The sequence below is a fragment of the Pezoporus wallicus genome, unplaced genomic scaffold (assembly GCF_028554395.1).
Source record: "Pezoporus wallicus isolate ANWC-B61680 ecotype Strahan unplaced genomic scaffold, APGP_CSIRO_Pwel_v1 contig_3952, whole genome shotgun sequence".
Lineage (NCBI taxonomy): Eukaryota > Metazoa > Chordata > Aves > Psittaciformes > Psittacidae > Pezoporus > Pezoporus wallicus.
The window spans coordinates 4,832,580-4,851,431 of record NW_026635034.1 but is presented as its reverse complement, the minus strand read 5'-3'; the positions used below and the strand labels follow the sequence as shown (position 1 = coordinate 4,851,431).

The following is an 18,852-nucleotide window of genomic DNA, read 5'->3' as shown; positions in this document are numbered from 1 at the left end:
CATCCATCTGACGGAAAAAAATGGGAGTATTTATTCTAGTGGACCGGAGAGCTTGCTGAGCTGACAGAGATCAACTCTAGACAACTGACATATAGCGCAAAAGGAAGTGACAAGGCTAAAGATAGGACGACCCTTCACAGGGGCAGCTAGCCCCTGCTGAGCATCACTGTAAAATATATACCAAGTGCATACCCCACCTGTAGTTTCAAAACTGGTCTAGCTTGGCTGCAGTACAAAACTTAAAGCAACTTCATAGTTGAAGTGACAGTAATGTCCTGGGATCATCACGGCTACATGTATCACAAGGTATCACAAGATAAATGTGGAGCTTGTAAACACTGCAAGTACCTCTGGGCTCTGCCCACTCCCCTGAAGCTGTGCATGCACAGCATTCATAGGGTCACACTGAAAACAGAATTGATTCATCTTAAAATAAATACAACCCAACTCTTAACAATATTTTAAGGATATTCCCTGTTTTGCTTTACAGCAGTATAACCAGTTGTACAAGCACTAATAAGTAGGAAGCAAACCAGAGGGAGTACAAAAGCCTTAAACAACAAACCCAGAACATTCACTTTGTTGAAGGTAACTCCATGAACAGACTTCTCGTATTAGCTAAAAATTGCTAAGCTTAAGCCAAAACTACCTCTGAAATTTTCTTCTCAAAGCCACTAGAAGCACAGCAGCCCGCAGAGCTGCGTGCTAAGTCCTCCTTTCCTAAGTGTACCTTTCCTTGCTTCAAGTGTACCCATTCCTCTTACTCCTGTCATACCAGCAACTTCATGCATCTATAAGGCCTGCTTACTGCTGCTGCTACAGGTCCTACCATTCCCCGCTCACCAGTGCACAAAGTAAGTTATCTCTGTATCAAGCAAAACTCACAATCAACCATATAAAAGACATTCCCAATTATAAAGCGTATAGAGCTGAAGCTGTAGAAACACTAAAGCACTCCAAATCTTTTGGACATCAGGTTCTGTAGGGAGAGACACACCTCACTCCAATACTCTGCAGAGCAAGTAACAAAATATTTGTGTACTTCCCTTCCCCACAAAGCAGGCACCACAATACGAGTCTTTTTTCCACCTCCTTCTTTTCCTATTAATTAAAATGTTTATATGCTACTAGTTTCAAATCACTGATACCCTAGCTTCATAGCCTTCAAATGTTAATCAGTAAGATCAGAGCACAGTATTTAGCAGGATTAAACATGAGGTTTTGGAATAATCTCTTTCCCTTCCCCCTCATCTCAACCAGAAAATAAGAACTCCTGCACAGAAGCCAGCCTTCTCCTCATCTTCCTCAAAGATTTCCCAAATTCCAGTTGGCCTCATACTTCAAGCTGCGGTAGAGAAAGCGAGCAGATCCTCACATCTGCTACCTCAGCTCAAGTACAGTCTTGTGTTCTGCAAACACTCCTAAAATCCATGACTGGTATGGGAAGGATCCCTCCCAGCTGCTAACACTGAAGCAGAAGAGACCACCCAAACAGCATTCTCCTTCAGCACTGAAACTGAACCATACAGATACCAGCTTGGAAAATGCTTCTCGAAGAGAAAGCAGAGCATTTAGCATAACATACTCTGTTCACCAAGATCAACACACTGACAGATTTCAGCTGACACTCACCTTGAAGGATGAATCCAATTTTAACAAGTGATTAAAATATTCCCACCTCTATCATAATCACCTTTATAATGAAGCAGCTCAGCACAATAAGAAGCACCAGTACTAATGGTCATTTTCTTTGTGCTAACAAAGCAAGGAAGAAACTGCAAAAATTGTAATTTGCGCTATTTAAATATATAAAGGTTTATCCCAAGGACATATAAAAGCAAGAGAAAAAGTTGTGCAGACAAAAATACATTTCATTTTAGAGCATGCACTGGTACAGATATCCAATACCACCTGTATCACCAGATGAAAAGGCATGTTGGTACAAAAAACAGTAAATAGGAAATACATTTCTCTACAGGTTTATCAAAACAAAGGCAAATAAAGGCCAAGGAACAGAGTCCTGCTGAATCTTGCTGAAGTTACCAAAGCACTGTCTGTGTTTTAAGGATGCCGCTTCACAGCGGAACTTGCGGATACACAGCTCCTCAGGTGTCCTGCTTCAAGAAGGACACTACGCAGGGTATAGAACACTGGACTCACAGAATGACTCCGTTTTCTTTTTACGCTGTTTCTCTCTCCCAAAAGGCCCCAATTTACATTCACTGAGCAGTCATTTGTAGCTACTTTAAAGCATTAGCATGTCCCAGGAACTTGCTATGGAGCCAAGAAGAACTGGCAGATTTGAATAGGGGCCTCAGACATTACAGTTCAGGCCAGCTTGCTCGTTGCAGTCAGACATGTCATTTCATCTGCAGCTCACCCTGGCTAAAAAACTCCAGCTGGTTCATATTTGCCAGCGTAGCTACATGTGTGGTTACACTGACCCAGTTTCATCAGAATGCTTTGAGTTAAAAAAAGTGAATATGGTTAAGGACCAACTATGCAATCAGATCTGTAAGGGCAGTGACCTCTTTGTTCCTGCAGCAGAACACACAGCTGCTGCATTTTTCAAAACACAGGAGTTATCCAACTTCCTCAGCACTAAGAGAACCCCTGCATTTTAAAGCTTCCAATTCATTCCAGTAGGCCTCGAGTTTTCTTCCTGCATACGGCTAAACACAGTTTTAAGTTGCAATTTGAATTACTAAGGTAGAATTTATATAATGACATAATATCAAAAACAAAATATTCACACTAGTGACCAGAGGCTTACATCAGACGTTTTCTCAATTCACTTAGGTCATTCAATATCTACTTATGTTCCAGTCTATTCCTGTTGAGCAGCTTTCTATTTTTGTTTCATGCATAGACTTATTTTAGGCTTCAATCAAGCACTTACATTAGACACTCCCAGCAGAAACTTTACAAAAAGATGGAAAGAGTTACAGAAGCCTTTTCTTCATTTCTAAGTGGTCTGCAAATTTAAATCCTTCAGTACAAGAATTAATATAACTAAAATTTGGACCCTCAAGAAACATACATTCTCTGTACAGTATAAATCCCCGATTTAAGATGGCAGAAAGACTAGAAGAATCACTCTGGTGGAAATGAGCCACACATATGAGAGAAAGTGTAATCTCAGAAGTGGCAGATAGACAAAAAGAGTTTAGGCCTTAGGAAGGGAAGGAACATTAGCAACTTTCGTAACTAATTTGAGCCAGAGTATCATACTACCAATGTTACATCATTACACAACCCAGGAACACTTGGTACAGACAAAGCCCCGAGTGTTAAAGCATATATATTGCCAGCTACAGCTGTCTGCTCTTGTTCTCAAGGTCACATGAGAAACAAGAGAACATTTCAATACAACCTCTTCAGTCTTACTAGGCAAGAACAAAGACACAGATACTATACTGGTATCAAGGAGATCACTGATAAGGATTCAGCTTTCTATGCTTGTCTGCATACACTTTTAACAGATGTGACTTCATAATTACTACTTGTGGCCATGCTCAGCCTTTGCAAAGTACAGATTACTAGAACCAAAGATCAAGTGCTGTAAAACGGGGTACCTCGGAAACTCTCATTCACCTCACGTAAATGCATTAAATTACTTGCGGTGACCACTTAAACTGGACAAACAAAACCCAGAAATATAAGTAAATTTCGTATTTAATTTCCAAACTTTTTAGTGTAGTCACCAAATAAGGGGGCGATTCCATGAAGTTTACTACTCTACTGAAGATTAACCCTAAAAAAAACCCTAGTGATGCAACAGGTATATTTTATTGACTAGTAGGAAGAATCACATTTTGTTTACATGGGATTTCAAAGAGGCAGAGTACAGACAAACACAGTTTTGTCTAAGTGTTGAAATTACTGAAAGCTGCCACACAGAGCTACCGGCTTTTCACTACATGATGGAATGGTTTCTGCAGAAACCCCCACTACTTCATGCTGGAGCATATTGTAACTGCTGCAGCACCCAAAGGAGTAAATGCAGACCCTGTATACAGCCTTCAAGAATTCTCCTCCTATTTTTAATGTTGGAGGATTAACATTTAGCCTGAAGCAGCAAAATGCAACTCAAGATGCCAAGGACTATCACTGTTTGTACATTTAAGCACGTACATTTGAACTTAATTGTCTGAGATCAACTGCAGCACCACTACAATTCAGCCCTTTCATATGCCAGTACCCAAACTTTGTGGTATTCAAAGAAACATTTTTTCTCTTAGAAAACTTAATAGCCTCTTTATTTACTTCTTATTCCCCAGCAGCACAACACGTGCAGGCAACCCCAGTTAATCCAAGAAACTCTAGTGCAGAGAAGTACAGAGATGCTTTCACAAAGAGCACCACTCACGTGTTCTAAGTTTCTGTCTCTTCAGGGATGACTATCAGAAAATCTAAGCAGACAAAACTGCCTTTTTGAAGAGGTCAACCTGAATGCAAGTGAACAAAAAACAAAACCAAACTCACACACATCACAAAAGTCACTTCTTGGTTCAAGAGAAAAAGCAGCAAAGCAGCCTTGGAGGTAGACATGCTTGTTTACAGCAAGACACAACAGGGTCCTTCGATAAAGGTAACTAGGTAAACAGTAAAAGCACTGAGAGTGACACTGCAAGTATAGCTGTTCTGGATGAAGGCAATTTCTTAGTGGATTACAGACCACAAAAAGTGAACTTGAGAAAAGAACGTCATGTTTAGGGAAGCTGTTTTTTTACTGGTATCCATAATGGTCATAGTGAGAAAAGTTTAAGCAGCATATCCAAGGAATGCAGAGAGGACACTGGCCAGCTGCCTCGCTGGTCATGCTGTCCTACCCAAAGCACTGTATGTCCATAAACAAGCTAGAGGAGAGACCAAAGTGTTTTTCTCCCAAAACACAAAGCTGCACTTACTCAGTTTAGTGCACCCAGATCACCCCAGATTTAAAGCTAGAGGCAGACAGGCTCAGCAGGTCTATTTTTGGAAGATGGCTGTCTCTGACGAAACTGCCACAGAAACCTTACATGAAGTTACACTTGCAATGGAACATGCGACTACTACTAAAAGAGTATACTTTTAGGTAGCACTTGCTTTGGCATCTCTGCTCCAGGGGAATAAGACTCAGGAGATAGACCCATTACAATAACCAAACTATCTCAGTACTTGCTTGTCAGCAGCCGGCTACATCAACTCACACAAACCACAGTCTCCACCACATGTAGCTGGACCGCTGTCATGCTGCAGTAGCTGGAGATACTGCTCAAGAAACCCTTTCCTCTCTAGAGTTTGCACTATCTCTTCCCTGTACTTTGGCATTAAGGTGCCTAAGCCAAAGACTACAGGAACCATCAATTTGCTCTCCAGTCTTCTACACAGGCCTGTAAATTTAGAGCTTACTTGAAATCTGTCAGATTACAGAAATGACTTCTTTTAAAATGCTCTATAAAAGATAAGAAAGCTCCTCTGAAACAGACAAGACAAGGCTACATTCCAGTTTCTTTGGCATCACATATTAAAGTCGGACATTCCAGAAATCAGAGGTTGAGTAAAATTAGTATCAGGAGATTCTAAAATCCTCTATATTTCCTTCAGATACCAGACCAAAGCTTATGGGATGCAGGAGGGCAAATCCATAGATCACCTTTGATGCTGTGTTTTAAAACAGGCTTGGCTTTACAAACTGGTAAAAAGTAACCTGTAAGAAGGATTCAAACACAAGACTACCCATATAATTACTGAAAGAATAGATACAGATTCAGTAATCGCCTCTTTTGAGCATCAGTGAATAAGTAATCTCTCAATACAGCGTAAGTTTCACTTCTTTTAAGCATATCAAATTCAGAAGCGATAAAATCCACTTTAAAACAAGTCCCCAAAATAGACAGTTTCTTGTTAACAAAACACCTGTTGCTGAGAACTGACAGTAAGTACAAAACACATTATAATTTGGTTTTATAAACAGCACTATGTAGAATTTTAATTAACTTATAATGCTACAGCTCTACATGGGCCTAATGCTAAGGGAGGTCCTGCTTTAATATCAGGGTTCCTGGCTGTTAATAAATAAGGTGATCATCGTCATCATTTCTGGCTGGGGCATCCTGAATTCAACTTAACTTCCAAGAACATTGTGATTATCATGCATGATGTGTTGCTCTATTTAGAGTTATGCACTATGTCTAATTTAAGTGTTCAAAATTATACAATACCCATACTGTGGTTTGATGGGGAACTCAACCTAAAGCTAAAGCCTGACCAAACAAAGAGTGTATTTAAGGACAAGTTTTCAGCTGAAGAGGTATAAGTATGAAGTTCCCTGTGGTGAAGCTGCATTCCTCATCTTTTGCAATGCATTTAAATTTAGTCAGGGGACTCAAAGGTGCTACTTTGCTTTAACCCTAATGCTATTCTAGGGTTTTTCATTGTTGGGTTGGTTGGACTTTTTTTCCTTAATTATTATTTCAGTCACTGGGGAAGCCAGGTTACATGATGCCAAACAATTTACTGGATGTCTAAATACTAAAACCTATGACACTGCACAGAGCATAGGAAAGTATTATGCAGTTGATCAGCAACCACCATGCTGGCCAACTGGTATTCACCCATCACTTTAATATACTGTCAAGTCTCACTAAAGATATGAATATACCAACTGGTCACGCTACGGAGTTTTGCATCTTTCCTTTGTTTCCTCTCAGCTGTCACATTACACTGCCTGAAATGCTGCAACGTGTAAATGTGCAAGTGCAACCAATACATATGCATCCAATATGTATTTATATGCAACTTAAGTGATGATTTCATGATACAGGTAACTCACAGCTTTAGATACTTCTGCCACAGTGCTGCTGGGCCAGGAACTCATCTATCTTGAAGGCTTCATTCTTCAAAAGCTTGGACTGGTTCTTGTATCTGGTTTATAAATCACCAAGAGGTCAGAGTGAAAACTAAGAGTTGCCTTGTACAGCATTAACTAGCCAAGACAGTGTCTGATTAATATGTAAGGGGCTAAGGAACAATCAGAAATTTGCACTGTGAGACACTCTTCTTTCTGGTTTCCTAAACCATACCACTTGCTCAGATGGAGAGGTCACTACCCTGTTTGATGGAAGGGAAAGCTTAAAAACTATTGGAAGAACTTGATTAAGGACAACTGGCAGTGGGGGAAAAAAATGCCATCATGGAACAGAATTTTTTTTATCCTTCTTTCCCAAGCCCATACAGAACAGACTGCCTGTATTTCAATTTCTCAACTGACAAGACAGAGCTGACAGCTTTCAAGTAAGAGCCTGCATTGCAAACACTATGCTTTAATCACCAGAGCATCCCTTTTACCTACTAACACTCCAGGTACAGTTCTGCAAACTGCTTTTCTGACAACCAAGTTTACTATTCATTCTGTTTTCAGACAAGTTTCAGCTATGTGAGCATGCATTTCTAGTAGAATGTCTCCCCCACTTACTTGTCCAGAACACTTAAATCAGCAAGTTAAGAGCACAATAGCCTAAAAATAGCATGGCTGGACGCCACTGTCTCCCCATTTATTACAATGGTACCTTTGTACAGAGTTTTCTACAATTCTACATAGAAAAATATAGCCATAAATGTCTTTAAGGCAGGGACTTGTATCTATAAAGGCCAAGCTGTTAAGTAGTTGCATGGGACTTCCCCCTTGTTCCTCAAGCCACATAAACAGAAATTTGCATTTTTAGAAGCCTTTTGAATAATAACTCTTTAAGTAGATATGACTTCTCTTTTTATCCTCTTGCCATAGTGACTGTATTCTGCCTGAGAACAGATTGACACATGACAGAGTAACAGCACTTTCTAGATAAAGGAAAATTCATGATATAAAAGGAAAAGTAGACAAACACAGAAAATTCAAGCCAGATCTCTCTTCAGTTATTGTGCTTGGCATATAAACGCCTGTATAGAATGGATGAAGAAGGAACACAACCTGCTCATAAGATACTGCACCTCAACTGTCAGCAAGGTGCAGCTTTCTATCACAATGCTCTTTCCACTCACAAACACTGGCCAACAGGGCTTCTACCAGAAAACAACAGAAAAAGAGCACAATATGGTCCCTTTTATTACAGAATAAAGTCAGAAACAAGGGGGATCTGCAAGACCAGTGCCCTTCAGCTTGACCTAAAGATGCATTCACAGGCATCTAGCTGCTGCTCATACCAGGTTAATTCCACAAGTACCATGTCCTTGGTATGGCTTGAAAAACAAAAGCCCAATGCCTTAACACTGTCCCACAGATCTCTCTCCTGTCTCATACTCTTTTGGTTAGGACAAAAAGCCTCACACTACTGTTGAACAGTATCTGTATCCCCTATGTTAAAATCACTAATTTTAATGCATAACCTCAGGTTTCAAGAGAGGACTTTCCCATTTTAAACAACTAACTCAATACTACTAAAGCAAACCCAGCAACACTGCAACATGTATTTTACTCTGTATATGCCACCCTGCCTAAGTTCACCAGAAAAAGCTATCAGGACATACAAAGAAGAGTCAAATCCTTCATCTCAGGCCTAGACAGTCTGAGAAATTCAGGTGTCAAAGCTGCAGCAAGGACAGAGGTACTCCTCAGAGCACACAGGTATTTCAAGCATTCCGAATGTGCAGTGGGGGATAAAAGGAGGGTAAGTGGATAGCAACTAATCAGGATTTATTTATATAAAGAATGACTGGGTATAAACTTAAGACCACAGATCAGTCACATGATGACTTTGCAGAATAACAATCTAATTCTTGCAGTAAGAGAGACCATAGGTAACAGTCAAAAGTTTCATAGACACCAAAAGAAAAAGCAAATGCAAGAAGACAACACAATCAGTTAAGTGACCAGAGTGTGAAATCAAATTTTTGTTGTTTTTAACAAAAGATGTTTTAAAGCCAGAGAATTACTTCATTGCTATGCTTAAGAATTTCAACTCTCACTCAAAACATTAAAGTCCAGTATGACTAGACCTATTTGGAAAGAAAAATATCCCTCATACATGGCTGCCAGTCCAGTCCACAGCAAATCAAACACTCCTTGATCTCAGCACTAATCTCAGCCCTGCACAGTTTGTCACACTCTGCTGACAATTTGTTATGTAAGTAATAATACACCTACCTTGACCTGTTGTTACTAATGCTGCCTTCCTCCTCCCCCAGGATACTTTAAACAAACCCCATGAAAATACACTGATATTCAAAACAACCCTATGGAGCAATTCTATAGTCTCATCCCTAAAAAATGTTCCCAGTAAGTCCTTCCATATTGCCACATTGTTATTTTTTTCCTTCTTAGTAAATTAATAATTGAACTGTTTTGATATCAGTAAACACTAAAATAATTACTTTTCACCAGAACAACAGTATTTGTTTGATAACTAATTCTAATTAATACCTACAAAATCACTTCATTCAAGGACTTCACACCAACATTCACTAGTACATCATACTAGCATACCACCTGGATAGCACAATCCCAACGTAAGTCTGGTGAAGTTCACTTAGAAAATATTCCTGTATCGGCAACAAAAGCTACCTCAAGCTTCTTACCCAATTCTGAAGGAACTAGGCAGGAAGAACCATCTCCAAAGGTTTCAGTTTAACACTCAAATACAGCCACTTCTTTTGCCCCTACCATAGTAATGGTGCAGATTCCAATACAAGGTCATTCTGCTGGCACAGAAAACATTCCGCTGTGTGGTAACATAACACTGCATTAAGGCCTTGATTCTAGATATGGTTTTAGAAAAAAACATGTTAAATTCATTCAGGGTATAACAGAGAAACAATTTAACCCTCCTGGGCAGTCTCCTATCTCCCCTGCCACCCCACCCTCAAAACAGCACTATCAACAACTCACTCAATGTTTTCTTTTGAAATCTAACTCAAAGACAGCCTTTTGTATATAAAAAGGCATGAATATGTCCAAATTAGGTACTGAAATTCTGTATCTTTGCCTGCAGAATCTGTAGGTCTCTCTTGCCTCTTACGTGCAAATACAATTCAAAACTTCAAGTGGAACATATCTGCATTCCCCATGCAATATTCTGCTTTCATCAGACCAATTATATTCAGTGGCACACACACAAACTGCCTGCCTTGCTCAAGTTAATGGTGAAATCTTCAGTCCTTGTTTAAAAACAGCACATCCAATGCAAAATGTTTAAACAAGCTGAAAGCACTTCACTTCTATCTCAAAAATACTATTAAGCTCCCCCTCCAATTTTATTATTATGTTTGTATTTGTTTTCCTAATCCTTCACAAAGCTAAAAATGCATTAGCATCATGAACCACAGGACACACCAGTGTAGTGCTGTCTTAAACCCTGGGCTAGTTATACTGCTCAGGTGGTAGCCAGGACCTGCCAAGTCAGCCACACTGTTTATAGTTTAGGTCTTCAGATACAGCATTATTATGTTTCAGACTGACAAATACCGTATCCTGAAGGTTAGAGTCCTGTGATATAAATACACCCTGACAAGGCAGAATAGCTGATCAGGGGTGGTCTTTAGCATGGAGACAGTTCTGGCTTCTGCAAGATTACATTAAAGGAAAAGCTGTGAGTTTAGTAAAACTGCTGTTTAAAAAGGAGCTATTTTTAGACAAATGAGCACTCATTTTTTGAGTATTTCCTAAGTAATACTCAGAAGATTGAGTCAATATAAATGGAGCAGAAGATGGATTAAGTGAGGATTTAATTCAGTTTATGTCTCAATACATGATTTAATAGCCAAAAAAGTTATTTTAAAATGAAAAACTCAGTTTCTGTCAACAGCTGGAGAATGACCAAGAAAACACAAGTTGATTAAGAAGAACATTTTTGCACTGTCAAAGTTTTTGTTTTTGCTAATCTGTTTAGCTCAAAAGGCCTATAAACACAGTTGGAAGAAGGGATCTGTTAAAAATACATCACCCCACCCCTTCAATTAAGGGCTGAGAAGCTTATGACACATATGAGACATCTACCAAGAACAGGGAAGGAAGACTTAATGTTCCTGATATTTCTAAAGGTAAAAAAAAAAAAAGCAGGTTTAAAAATCCCAAGTGTTTCATGCCTCTGTTAAAGGGATTGTAAAGCAAGAAGAGATCCAAGCTATTTTTATTCCTTTGTAGGTCATGTGTAATTAACTGCTTATTTTCACAAAACCTTATTACAGTGTAAACATCACTGGCCAGATCATCTGCCCCACCCAGGCTGAGCTTCACACCACAGGAGGCCAACTATCTCTGCAAGGAGCCCTTGTATCTTCAGGAGAGGGCCGTCCCTGCAGTACTAACCTTCCCTGCAACAAGCTGGGATGATCAGCAGCTCCTGAGCTCACTCCTTCACTATAGCTTTCCTAGAAACTGCAAGCAAAGTACTTAATGGGCCTAACCTCACCTCTACAACTATGGGCAGACGTCCCTTTTCAGATATAGCTGAAACTCTCCAAGATGACATTACTCCTCTCCCCCACTCCCTTCTGCCTTGGGCTCACAGCAATTAGCAGAAATGATCACTAAACCACTTGGGGAATAGGGGGAGAAAGAGAGGAAGAAAAGAGCCAGTTGGGTTGGCTAGAGCCACTAATTAAAATTATTTAAGCCAGCCTATTGGCTTTGCCTCTAGTGCTCATATGACCCACTCTGCAGGAAGAGTGGCAGGAGGCCCCTGTGTGTAGCAGAGGGCTCTCAGCAAGCAGGGAGCTGCAGCCTATGTCACAGCTCACAGGATGGATGCCTGCCCTCCCTAAGGCTCCAGGCACGTTTCAGAGATCATCCCATGGGAGAGAGGCATGCAGCCTTCTCCAAGTAGTATTAAACAGTACCAAAGCACAGGGTTACAAACCCAGCACATGGTGCGTCACCCCACTTCATGACTAGAAAGTGCCACCAACAGTCAGTGGATCACAGATTCCCGCTACCTCATAAACAAGGGAGATCAAATTTGGTTCTGCATTTTGCACACAGGTTTACAATGCCTTCTAAGAACCTCTTATTCACAGAGATGTATATTCTATCCTGGCACAAAAAGCAGACACATAAATCCCACAGCACACAACACATTCACAGTGTTTAAGATCCTGCAGATGCATGTGCAGGAGAAGGTTTTATGAATAAGAAGTGCTGGAACAACCAATTGTCATGCAGGGACAACACAGGTCCTGCCAGCGACAGCTCTGAATGCAGGCAAGAAACATTTGCTGTAGCCTGAATACAGAAGTTGTACAGCTGTGCCAGCAGAGTGGTGTGTTTATCCTTTAGGGCAGATTTGCTTTCTACAAACAGCCTACATTAGAATTGTATACATGTGCTGAGAGAGTTGAGCATTGCACTTCTGCGGAGAATAAATCAAGAAAATCAGTCCAAGATAATATATCTTTCCTAAGTTGGGGGGCAGAGGGGACCCAAGAAGAATGGCTGCTCAATCATCAAGCAATATGAACCAAGTTGCCTCATGTATTCAGTTGTTTTCCTGTCCTAAGCAAAACCAGCTTTTGGTTAAATGTAGTATTTAAAAGCACACAAATACTGAAATTTGCTTCCTTTTGTTTAAGTCTAATACACATGTTCATAATATGTTTACAGAAATTACAGCAAACTATATTATTATTCTTGTCCTCACCTCAGACATCTGCCCATGCCACTCAGTCGAGGCCTAGCAGCACTTGCAAGTTAAGAAATTAATCAAAATCCAGGGATTTAAACACTCACATACCCCAGTCTTAAGTATCTCCCCTGATACACAAGATTTGGACTACCTCTCAGCTAAACCACCATATACAGTCACTGCTCATTCTGAAGTAGTATTTCCAGGGTTTAAATACAATCTGGAACATTAGAAAATGCTATAAACAGATAAAAACAGCAGAGTGAATTAGTAATTCAGACCTATAAGCCACTGAAGCTTGGCAAAATGCCAAAATGTTAAGACACTGACATACAGAAAAGTAATCCATACCCAGCCTGTTGGGAGAAAGCAAAATGGCTCAATGTGAAACTGAAACAAAGAAGTATACATTAATAATCACACTTGTTTACATCCAGTGGAGGTCTAAGCAATTGCTCTCCACTGCCATTTGGAAGACTGTTGCTCCATTTTCACATCCATTCTTCTATCCTCTTGAAAAATGAGAGGACCCACATCAAACTCCTCAGACTCAACAAGTATCAGGCCTATGAGTATTTATTTCCAATTCCCAGGAGCAGCTGTATCTAGACACAAGTGTTTTCTATAAAAAAATAAAGTATTTATGGAAGAAAATACATTTCCCATTCTGAAAGCACTGTTTTGTACATGGCCTCATCTAACATACTTGTCAAAGGTACAGAAAGGATGACAATTAAAAGAAAGTCTTCATTCTCGTTAAATCCCCCTGCTTCCTGACTCGCCACTTCCTGCTCTCCTCCCTCTCACTCTATCCCATGCCACCCGTGGCAAATCGTACTTTTCCTGTTCCTGGAGACCCTTCAGATGCATAAAGTGTCACCAAATAAAAATATCATTCACGATAAACTTGGTACAGAAACTGAAAATAAATCTTCCCTCACAGAAAACACCTGCTAGCAACGGCCAATACAGGATTCAAAAGAGACTCTGACCAATTCCAAAGGAAAATAATCTCCTCCCCCTCTTTTTTTTCCCTTGCTGGAAGGGCTGTAGCTTCAACACAGAGCAGTAACACTTAATTCCCCTGCCTGTAGTTGTAATCAGAGGTCTGAGAGACCTTGATACTCTACAAACTGATTATAAAGAGAAAAAAAAAATGCAGTGTTCGACATAGTTTTTACAGATCTTTGTTCTAAATGCTAAAGACCTGCGAGACATTCATCTCATCAAGAACAAACATACAGACAACAGCACAGCCGTCCTCAGTGATACAACAAAAGACAATTTAAGACAAATGACTTGGAGCAAATGCTATCACTGAATAATCCCGCGGCAGCTGTCATCATTAGTTAGCCGAAATCTCATCAGAATCAGAGAAGTTAGAGTTAAAAACGAGCTCTCTTCCTGTAACATTGTGTAACTCCAAACCAGCAGCGTTATCCTCCCTATTTTAGAATTAATATTTCTCCATAAGATAAGCTGGAAGGACTTGATCTTTCCACGCGTAAACACCCGGTGCAAGCAAACAGATGAGAAAAGAAAACTCGGTCAAGTTTGAACCTCTCAACACCTTATTTCCTGTCTAAAGAGCCCTTTTGTTCTGCTTCCCTGCATAAATGTTAATATCCTGCCATCATCAGAAAGCGAACAATGGAGAAAAAGCCCCACGCACATGAACTTCGCTGCCCCGGAGGGCGAAATAACACCACACGACACGATTAGAACCGGAAAATTCCTACCCCCGAAATCGCCTCAATTTGCTGTTTGCTTCACCCCAGATTAACTTCACTTGGAGCTGCACTTCGGCGCAACCTAGCCTGGACGCTCAGCCCCACCTCCCCCGCCACGATTGGTCGAGGAGAGAAAGCCCCGCCCCAGCAGCCAGGCTCCGCTCCCCGATTGGTGGAGCGGCGTATCCATTATTTAAAGAACTTTTCCTTGCTAGCAGGTTAGGCTGGGCGGGTTAGAACACCCTGGGAGAGCGGGTTCTTAAAGGGACAGGACCCCGCTCCGGGTTGTGACAAACTACAGCCTCTGGCCACGCGTCGCCCCGAGCCAGCTCCGGAGAGTGCCCCTGCGAGCGGCAGCACCGGTCTCTGCGGGCACCCACCCCGACCCTGCACGCTGCTCTCCGGCCGGATGGGTTGGGGTGAGGAGAGCAGGCGAGCGAGGTGGAAATGCTTCTCCCGCTGCAGTTACACAACTGCGGCTTGCTCTACTTACAGGGTAAATTAGACGTGGGGTTTGCGCCCATCCACTCTTAGAGGGTGGCTGGAGTTACCCCGCGAAGCCGGGCACACTACATCAGTTAGTAACCCTGGCTAAAAATACGTGGGGATGCCCGTTCCCAAGGCTTGTTTCAATTGAAAGCGTGAGTCAGCACAAGAGGAGCTCCGCAGGAAGCGACCGTCTCCATCTCACAAGGTACCATGGCTCTGCCAGAAACTTTTTGTGCTTATTCAGGCTTCACTTGACTGAACACATTTGCAAGACCCTGTTCAGATTCTTACAATCCAGAGCATTTCTCACAGCATAACTTCCTCTCAGCACTACACAAAAACCTCTTGTTTAGGTGAAAAGTCTTTTTTTTTCCACAACATAAAACACTGATGCAGTTCTCCACCCATCTATCAAGTGGAATGTCTGGAACATGCAAGAAGAGTAAAACCAAAACAAGGCTTAGTAAGTATTTCACAGGTGCAGATGTGACACCTTGTCCCATTCCAAACAAGCAAGCTGGGGAAGAGCCAAAACACCACCAGTGCTCCCCCTGCAACCCACAAGTATCATCATGGCTACACACCACTTACCTGCACAGCAAGGCTGCCTTGTATAAAACACTGTCACATGTTTAGTGTAAAATAATTAAAGGTATAAAGCTAGGGGAAGATGCAGCACTCAGTGTAAGCACATTTGGGTTCAGTTTGTACTGTGCAGGCACCCCGTTTTAGTTCTTCCCACTTTCCTCTTCCAGTGCTGGAGCAGCCCGCCTTCCCTTCACCTTCTGCCTGTACCACAAAATGAGTATCTGTTGTAACTTTCCTAATGCTGACTGATAAAGCCCAAGACATTTTAGCAAATCTGCTTTACTGCAAATACCACCCAGCATCAGGGAAAATATTTACAGCCAAGTACTCCCCTGAGCTGCGATGCATGCACCAACAGAGCATAAAACACACCTTCTGGAAGGACATTTAATTCTTCTAAAACGGTCAAACAGCACATGTAGTGCTACATTCTATTTTAGGGCAATCTATCACACCACAAATCCAAATAGGACTGAAAATCAGCAGCTCATGCAGTTTTAAGTTACCAAGTAGTAAACACTACACAAATGGAATTATCAGTATTTGCATAACTTCGCCTACAGAACCCAAAATATAACCTGAGAGAAACAGACCTTAACCTTTACACCTGAATTCAGTGCCCTGCATGAGTCAGTAGACTAGAAGTTAATCAGGTCCCCTGAGGATAACTCAGAGGCCACTTACATGACACATTTTTTGACCAAACATTATCTAAGCAATCAAATCCAAGAAAACAGTTCATGCAAATAACACATACCAGTAAAACACCCTCTAAGCATTTCAGTAATCGATCTTGGAAAGCTTCAAGTTTAAAACACATTAAATTTAGGCCCATAAAAACCAACAGCAGAAGTCACATGTCTTATCAATCAAAACCACCTAATGCTAGAAGAGGCCATGACAAGCCTAAAGTCAGCATTATTGTTTAAGTACTTTCAAAAGGGGAGGAAAAATAGAAACCCAAGCCAGACATATTACACCAAAACTTCCCAGCTTTGTATGCTACCACAGACATCCAGCCACCTTGCAACTGCAACAGTGAGGAAAAGTAATGTTTATCACCAACCAGGCCACATTTCAGCTCATGCTTCTGTTACACAGGCAACTAGCAGCTCCTTATCACTACAAGTGAGAAGTTTCATTCTTTTTTTCTCACCTAATTTTCAACCCCCAGTCACACACTCTGGCCAACTCCGGTGCTCATCAGACCCTTCCATCTGCCTCTGAGTCACTGCTCTGGCAGAAGTTTGACCAGCTTCTGATAAGCAAGAGCAGGGTTTACCCAGAACATAAGGGGAACGGTAAAGCAGATTCTCCCCTATTCAACACTGACCTCCTAGATTTGCTTACCTCATCTCATTTAAAGCAAAACAAAAACCCAAACCAAAACAAACCAACACAAAACTATCACAGGAAGAATGCCACAAGAGTAATATGCTATCCTCACAGAAGACTAATAAAAAAATCTGTGAAGTGGGACATGCAAATGAGGTTCACTGCCTCACTGCACTACAAATCACAGGTAAACACATCTGTAGATGTTGGAAATCCAGACAAAAAAATTGCTATTCAAGGTATTATCCTATGCTGAAGGGGGGCTAGTGAAACTAGATATTTAGAAGCCTAATTTATAAGCTCAATTTCTGTACATAACCAACCTGGTTTCCCTGTGAATACACATTTTGAAGAAAATGCAGAGGCACCACTTTAAAGTCCACTCTTACATCTGTCACAATGCAGAAAACCACCCCAAAACAGCAGACTGCAGCTGCAAGTCCATTAAGCAGGGAAGTTTTGACACCAGCACTGGAAAGCTTTAGTTTGCTGCCACCAAACTTTGCACTGACAGTAACAAGAGAAAGCACCTCACTTGACTGCCGTAATCATGGAACAGCTAAAAGGCCATTTGTTCTACAATCTTACACATAGAGAAGACAACAAGTTTGGAGGACTCAACGGCTCAAGAGATCAAGAACAGAGCCTTTTATCTTCAAGTCACCAGTTCAGAGACCAGAATAGTAGCGATCAAAAGGTACATGTGATGGCTGTTCAGGGATTAGATGAAGAAATGGTTACTCGCTGCCTGGTTCCAAACAGATCAGTGTGAAGCACAACAGCTTTCCTCACATTCTGCACCTGTTTTTCACAGTCTTAAAATACACTGCACCTCCTGGATTCTGTACACGTTAATAAGTAGCAAAGCAACTGAACTGCTGCACACACATACTGAACTTGCATTGTAGAAAAGGACTTTACCCTCTGGTTGTCAGTTATGTCAGCAAGATGGCATGTAATGAAGCTTTTATTATTTTCAAACAATCACAGCTCTTTCAGCTTTTTTATTATTAGAGACAGCCTTAAAAGTAATGTTTAGCTTCCCATTCCTTTCATACCCTCAGATGCTGCAATCCTGTTTATAAACAATAGTCCTCAAACTTGCTGTATTATATATGTAGCAATTTCAGAACTTGGGCATTTCAGAGATGACTGAGACATTAGTAATCATTTTTTAATCAAAGCTGAACAACACAGACTTCATGAGGGCCATGTTTACTTAAGGACAGCGGGAGAAAATTTCCTGTCTGATGGAAGAAACATTCATTTTCATGTGTCTTCAATACACCAGTGGGCAGTCTCTAGATAATCAATTAGCAACTGACTCTCCAATTTGATTGTAGTTTTTATAGTCTGCAAAAGCACCTGAGATTTTCAGGCTGGATCAGCAAGATGAAAACAAGTTCAGAGTATATGTTCACTGAAGGTTCTAGAGCCAATAGATTCATTGTGCCACTACAAACACTATTACCAAAATCAATCTTATACACAACCCCAGCAATACATAACACATTCATTCCCAAGAATGAAGTTGCTGATAAAAAGCCAAGATCCTAGACACTTCAGACTTCTTAGAAGTAACTAAGGAGGCCCTTGCATACAAAGAATTCAGCTTGCTATTCCAGGAGTCTAGAGAGAACATACCAGACAGATGAGATTCCAGTAGTCTTGAAGAACTTGGAGATTTCCTCTTGCTGCTTTCAATCCAAGATATGCTGCTGTACTGCAGTAATCAAATCTGGAAACAACAAAAGATGTGCATGTGGTAAATACTGGGTCTTCATCAGGGGGGACTGGTTAGTTGTCTGGACAGCAGTACAGATGCATCAGACAAACACATTCCCCTGTAAGTCTTAGCAGCTCCTTCAAACCACCCAAAGCTTATCCACCCCAGGAACTTGAAAGCTCATCCATGTGTTAAATTCCAACTGCCTCCTTTGATACACGAATAAGACACTAAGAGAATCATTCCTTCCCCCCTTCCCTTTTACCTCTTGGCTTATAAAGCTGCACATCTGTAACAGGTCTCAATTGCTCTCAACAGTTGCCATGTTGGTTTGGTTTCAAGACTGGTTTTTTGGTAGTGTTTTTTTTGTTTGGGGCGTGTGTTC

General features: G+C 41.0%; 1 protein-coding gene across 2 annotated transcripts in view; it reads right to left on the bottom strand.

Annotated features, from left to right (window-relative positions):
• ZFAND6 (zinc finger AN1-type containing 6) overlaps nucleotides 1-18,479 on the bottom strand; it is a 33,357-nt gene extending 14,878 nt beyond the window's left edge. For both annotated transcript variants that reach the window (XM_057426045.1, XM_057426128.1), the window contains exon 1: nucleotides 18,386-18,479. The gene's annotated coding sequence lies outside the window, so the exon portion shown is untranslated. The remainder of the gene's footprint in view (nucleotides 1-18,385) is intronic.
• Nucleotides 18,480-18,852: the final 373 nt, after the last annotated feature.